Raw genomic sequence first — 6,000 nt, forward strand, 5'->3', positions numbered from 1 at the left:
TGAACTCAAATCTATACAAGACTTGAAACAAGAAGGTATTGAAGTTAATTGGTATTCATATGTGCAAATACATTCTAGGTATAATGAAGATCAAATTCATTCTAGGTATAATGAAGATTAAAAAAAAAGGAGGTACCGATGAAAAGGTAATTAAAAAAAACTATATGGCTACTTATTAGAGGTGAAACTCCATGAGGGACAAGTCAAAGAAACTATGTTAGCTTGAGGAAAAAACTTTGGGCATGGGATTGAATTAGAGAAATGGCAAAAACTGTGGACTCAAAACTATAAAATGACAATGTCAATAGCATATAAAGAGAGTTTGTATAAGATGTTTTACAGGTGGCATTTATCCCCATCGAGAATTGCAAGAATGTCCAAGAACAAATCTGAAAAATGCTGGAAATGTCATCAGATGCCAGGCACATACTACCACATGTGGTGGACTTGTACTGAAGCAAAAAAATATTGAACTAAAATCCACATGTGGTTGGAGAAAATGATACATAAACATATAGATTTAAAACTGGAACTCTTTCTATTGGGAATAATACCAGAAACATACAACAAGGATTTGAAATATCTGATTGTGAATGTTTTAACAGCTGCTAGAATTGTATTTGCCAAAAATTGGAAAAATGAGAAAGTACCATCACAGGAGGAAACTATTCGGAAAATAATGGAATGTGCCAAAATCAGTAAGCTTACATTTGAAATTAGAGAACAATAGGATGAGCAATATTATAAAGTATGGGACTTGTTTTACCAATGGTTAGATAAAAAAACCCCTGGGAATGAAATTGTTTACTTATGTTGTAATATTTTGTTTTTTCTTTTCTTGCTATGATATAGAGTACTATTCACATGATACATACAGTACAATAATGATTTTAATGTATAAGAATGGAATGATTTGAATACCTTGGTATAATTGTATGCAGTGACCATTTTATATCAGAAAGATGTTTGTATATTAAATGGATGAATGTTGATGTAATGAACAATATATATATATAGTGTCACAACCCCTGGTAAGCCCCAATTATGGGAGGAAGCTATTTATCAGCACAAATAAAAAACACAAATATATATATATATATATATATATATATATATATATATATATATATATATATATATATATATACACACACACATACATACATACATACATACATACATACATACATACACACCACTATATGGATTAATAATTAATAATGGGATGATTGGTGACATTATGGTCAATTAAAAATATGAATGTATATTTTAAATTAATGGGAATCCTTTGTTCTATTCTTCACTCTTTCTTCTTAGAGATAGGCGACAATATTATACTTTAAAAACATATTGTTATTTGATAGATAATCATGAATATAAGGAAATAAGGATTGTTACAAATGAAAGAATATTAATGGTAATTTGAATACATAATGCCCAATGACAGTGAAATACTCAGTTATGTTTAATGTAAACCAGTGATGTTAACCCTGAGTTTAAGAATTGGTGCACAAAAACCTGTAACCAAATGACATGCTTGATGAAATGGAGGAAAGTTGTTTTTTGTTCTGGTCTTGCTTTGCTTTGTATGTGTTGTTTTGTTTAAAAAAGAATAAAAATATATTTTAAAAAAAGATAGATTGCCCTGATCAGAAGAGGCAACAGGGATGAAAGCAGTAACTGAGTTAAGCAGGGAAAGAATGTAATTGGGTTTTTTTCCCTTCAGAACCAAACTGAGGGAAATGTTGTTCCAGATGCTTTCTCAGATGGAGCTGAGAGCCAGAAGAGAAGAGTGAAAAAGGCCCTCATGGAGCAAACAGAAGAGAAATTAAAGACAGAGCAGAAAGAAAAACAGAAATTAAAAAATATATAAAAGGCAGGTTGAACTCCATAAAAAAGAAGGATAGCTTCTTAGAGAGTGACCGTGATCAACTAGAATTAAGACAGCAGAAACATAGAAGTCAACAATAATTAAATTTATTGAGATGTAGAATATAAAGATGTGAAAATATAGCAAAATTGTACTTTAAAAATACCATATTTTTGGGAGTATAAGATGCCCCGGAGTATAAGATGCACCAAGGTTTTGAAGAGGCAAATTTTAAAAAAGTGGGTAGGTAGATAGAGGGATAGAGAAGGAGAGAAAGAGAGAGAAATACAGTAGGGAGAGAGAGAGAGAGAGAGAGAGTGTAGGTAGGTAGGTAGAGGGATAGAGAGAGAGAAATAGAAAGAGATAGAAATACAATAGATAGGTAGGGACACAGAGAGAAAGTAGGTAGGTAGGTAGAGGGAGGGAGAGAGAGAGAGAAATACAGTTGGTAGGGAGAGAGAGAGTAGGTAGGTAGGTAGATGTTTCCAGGTGTATATATCCATGTGCTGGAGAAGGAAATTGCTGATAATCTGCAGCACCTAAGACTTTGTTTCTGCTGGCACAGCACTTGATCAATGTAATTCTCATCAATCAGTTGAAGAGCTTTCCAAAAGGAAAAAAAAAGTTTTTGCAAACCTCCCAAAAAAAAAAAAAAAAGAGGCATAAATAGCCTTGGGGGGGCTTGCAGAGTGCTCCTGGGTGTGGGGGCCTAAAATGAACAAAAGCCCATTTTTTGCAAAAACTGGCCTGTTTGTTGTCAAAAAATTGCATGCATAGCCTAATGGAGGCTTATAGAGTGCTGCCGGGAACTGGGGGGAGGGGCAAAAATGGCCCATGTTTTGCTCATTTCTACCCTCCCCGGCCCTCAGAAGCTCTCTGAAAGCCTCGATAAGGCTATGCACAGCCATTTTGGTGAAGGGGGTGGGGTTTCGGGAGACAAAAAGTGCTGTATTTGGTGTATAAGATGTACCCAGATTTTCAGCCTCTTTTTTGAGCATCTTATACTCTGAAAAATACAGTATATAGGATAAGTTAAGGGGTTATAGGAAATAGTGTTTTCTATTTAAATAGTTTTAATATAAACTATACTATTTTTAGTGCAGATTTAATTTCTGCACTACTTGAAGATATTCGCAATTTACAATAACATTGCCTCTTTTTTAAAATAGCAACCTGTCCTTTTGTAAAATAAAAGTCTTCCACTCCTGCTCCCAGCCACCCAACACAATCCTGCAGATTTTAGAGACTGAAACTTCCCTGCTTGCGGTTTTTTTTAATACCATGGATTGATTATATGATGGATTTATACAAAATATTTTTCAGTTGCCCAGAGTCACCTGTGTTTGAGTTACATGGCTAGGTATTTTTTTAATTAATAAATATCCACATATTTGATATCAATGTATATTACTCAGATGATCATTGGAACCTTACCAGGGACAATTGGCAAAATGCCCCAATCTAAGTAAAATTTCCCAAACCCAGGACAAATCAGATATTCTTGTGCCTCATTATACTCTCTCTACAATTCAGATGTGGCCTCAGTAGGATAATGTAGCATTTGGGGGAAAAGATGCAAGCCAGGAGACCAGCCCCAGAGGCCAAGATGGAGAAGATCTCCACAACCACCATGTACTTCCCTTTGGTGCTCAGATATGTGGGGAGGAATGAGATCCAAACACTGCAAAAGACCAGCATGCTAAAAGTAATGAACTTGGCTTCATTAAAGCTGTCAGGCAATTTCCTAGCTAAAAAGGCCATTGTGAAACTGATAAAAGCCAGAAGAGCCAGATAAGCAAGGACAGTGTAAAACATTGAAACTGAGCCTTCATTACATTCCAGGATAATCTCTCCTACCAAGGAGTGGAAGTCCAGATTGGGAAATGGGGGAGAAGTTCCCAGCCAGATGGCACAAAGAACTGCTTGGACCAGGGGACAAGCTAAGACAATGGAATTGGTCAGTGGTTTTCCTAAGAATTTTCTTGCCCTGTTCCCTGGTTTGGTAGCCATGAAGGCCAGAACCACCATGACAGTTTTTGCTAATACTGAGGAAACTGCAATGGAAAAGAGAATGGCAAAGGCAGTTTGCCGGAAGAGACAGGTGAGCTTCCTGGGTCGACCAATGAAGAGGAAGGAGCAAAGGAAGCAGAGCAGGAGGGAGACTAGGAGGATGTATGTCAGATCTCGATTATTTGCCTTGACTATTGGTGTGTCACGATGTTTAAGGAAAATTGCCAGGACTCCCAATGTGATTACGGAGAGAGAAAGTGTGAACAAAGCTAAAGCATATCCCAGAGGTTTTTGGTAGGCAAGGAAGTTGATCTTCTTGGCAATGCAGTGGTCCTTGTTCATGTTAGGATATTGGTCTTCTGGGCAAGGATCACAGGAAGCTGCATCTGAAATCAAGAGTCAGTTTGTATTTGATGGTGTATCAAATAGGACAAATCATCCTTCAATATTGATTATCCTGGGAATAGGTTAATTTGAGACAAGCACGTTTCCATCTTTTAGGATCAAGTTCTTTACATCAATTCAAATATATATATATTTGCAGGAAAGGGCAGCACACTGAGTTGGATGGATGTCCCTCTTCCCCAACAGGTCTGTCTAGCTCCTGGGAGACTGATAGTGCTGATAGAAGAAGCACTCCCTAAATAATGAAAATCAAAGGTTCAACCTCACATCCAACTACTTCATGAAAAGTTTGGTATCTGATTTTCCTGTATGTAGTTAGATGTAAGAGTAGGATGAGAAAATCTAACAGAGAACTCATGAATTGTGCCCTGAAGCTATCCTGCATTAAATTGCTGAGGAACAGGAAAGGTAGCCAGAAGGGGGTAGGAGCCAACTCAGAGGTTCTGCTGAAAAGCATGAATATGTTGAAGAATATCAATCTACAAAAAATGACAACAAAATTGATGTTTGTTTCTATTGAATGGCTTCCTTGATCCTGGAAGATCTACATAGAAGTTTGCCCAACCTGTCTGATTAGAAATGGTCCCTTCTGGGCAAGGGGCACATTGGTAGCAGCAAACCTGCTCGCCCTCTGGAACTCTCCTCCTCTCTCCTGCTTGGCACCTCTTCATGCCACACCTGGCAAAGGGCACCTTCTAAAAAAGAAAAAAAAAGAAATACTATAGATGCCTTCATTAATGCTTCACTTATTCATTTCTTTATATTTCTCTTTCCATCTTTAGAATATCTTCAAAGGCAATGTTTAATCTAAGTGTAGCACAAACCAAGAAAAGCTCCGGGGGATTAAGGCTAGTGCCGCTTAACCACCAATGGATTCTGGAGATTGGAACTAGGACTTGACATGCAAAAGTAGGGTTGTGAATTGAGCTATAGCTTTTTTGAAGGCAACAGTGATGGAGATCCAACTCAATGGGAATGGTCCATGTAAATCATTCTTGGCTACTCAATCTGCATCCTGGGTTTCAAGCAGAATTTCTTCCTTATATCAACCCTTTTTGATCAGTCACAAATCAGTCCTCAAATATATTACATGCAAAACAGCTTTTCCATCAAATGGTTGACAAATTTTTGATTCCATACCCGTTCTCCAGCAAAGGAGATGTTTTGAATCCCCTGAAGAGAATGACTCTTTTGTGGATTTATTTCACCTTCTAGCTCACCTTTTTTGCCCAGACAATTGCATCCGAGTTAATGGTGAAACCTTGTCCTGCAGGAGCCCCAGTATCTATTCGTCCAACTTTCACAGGGAAAAAAGATTCATTGGGGAAGAGAACCCAGTTGAGAAGATCATAACGAGAAGATCCCAGTCCATTTTCTGAGAAGGAGATTTCATCTCCAACAGTGTTGTTGAACTGGATGTTCCTCAAATAAGGAAGAAGCTGAATGAAAAGAAACCTTCAGAATTTGCTAACACTTTCCACACCCAGAAGGATTTCAGGTGCTACATCAGCCGAGAGCCCAGGGAAGGGGTGGGGGTGTGGCCGCTGTTATCCGAGAGTCGTTAGTTCCTCGTAGGGTCCCTGCTCCGGAGATTGTCGGGTGTGAGTCTTTGCTGTTAAAGTTGGACCTCAAGGGTCAAGTGGGTCTGCTGTTAACGTACCTGCCTCCCAACAGCGTTGCAGCAGCCCTCCCCTCGCTCCTCGAGTCGGTAGCCG

Source organism: Thamnophis elegans, chromosome 1, assembly GCF_009769535.1.
Source record: "Thamnophis elegans isolate rThaEle1 chromosome 1, rThaEle1.pri, whole genome shotgun sequence".
NCBI lineage: Eukaryota > Metazoa > Chordata > Lepidosauria > Squamata > Colubridae > Thamnophis > Thamnophis elegans.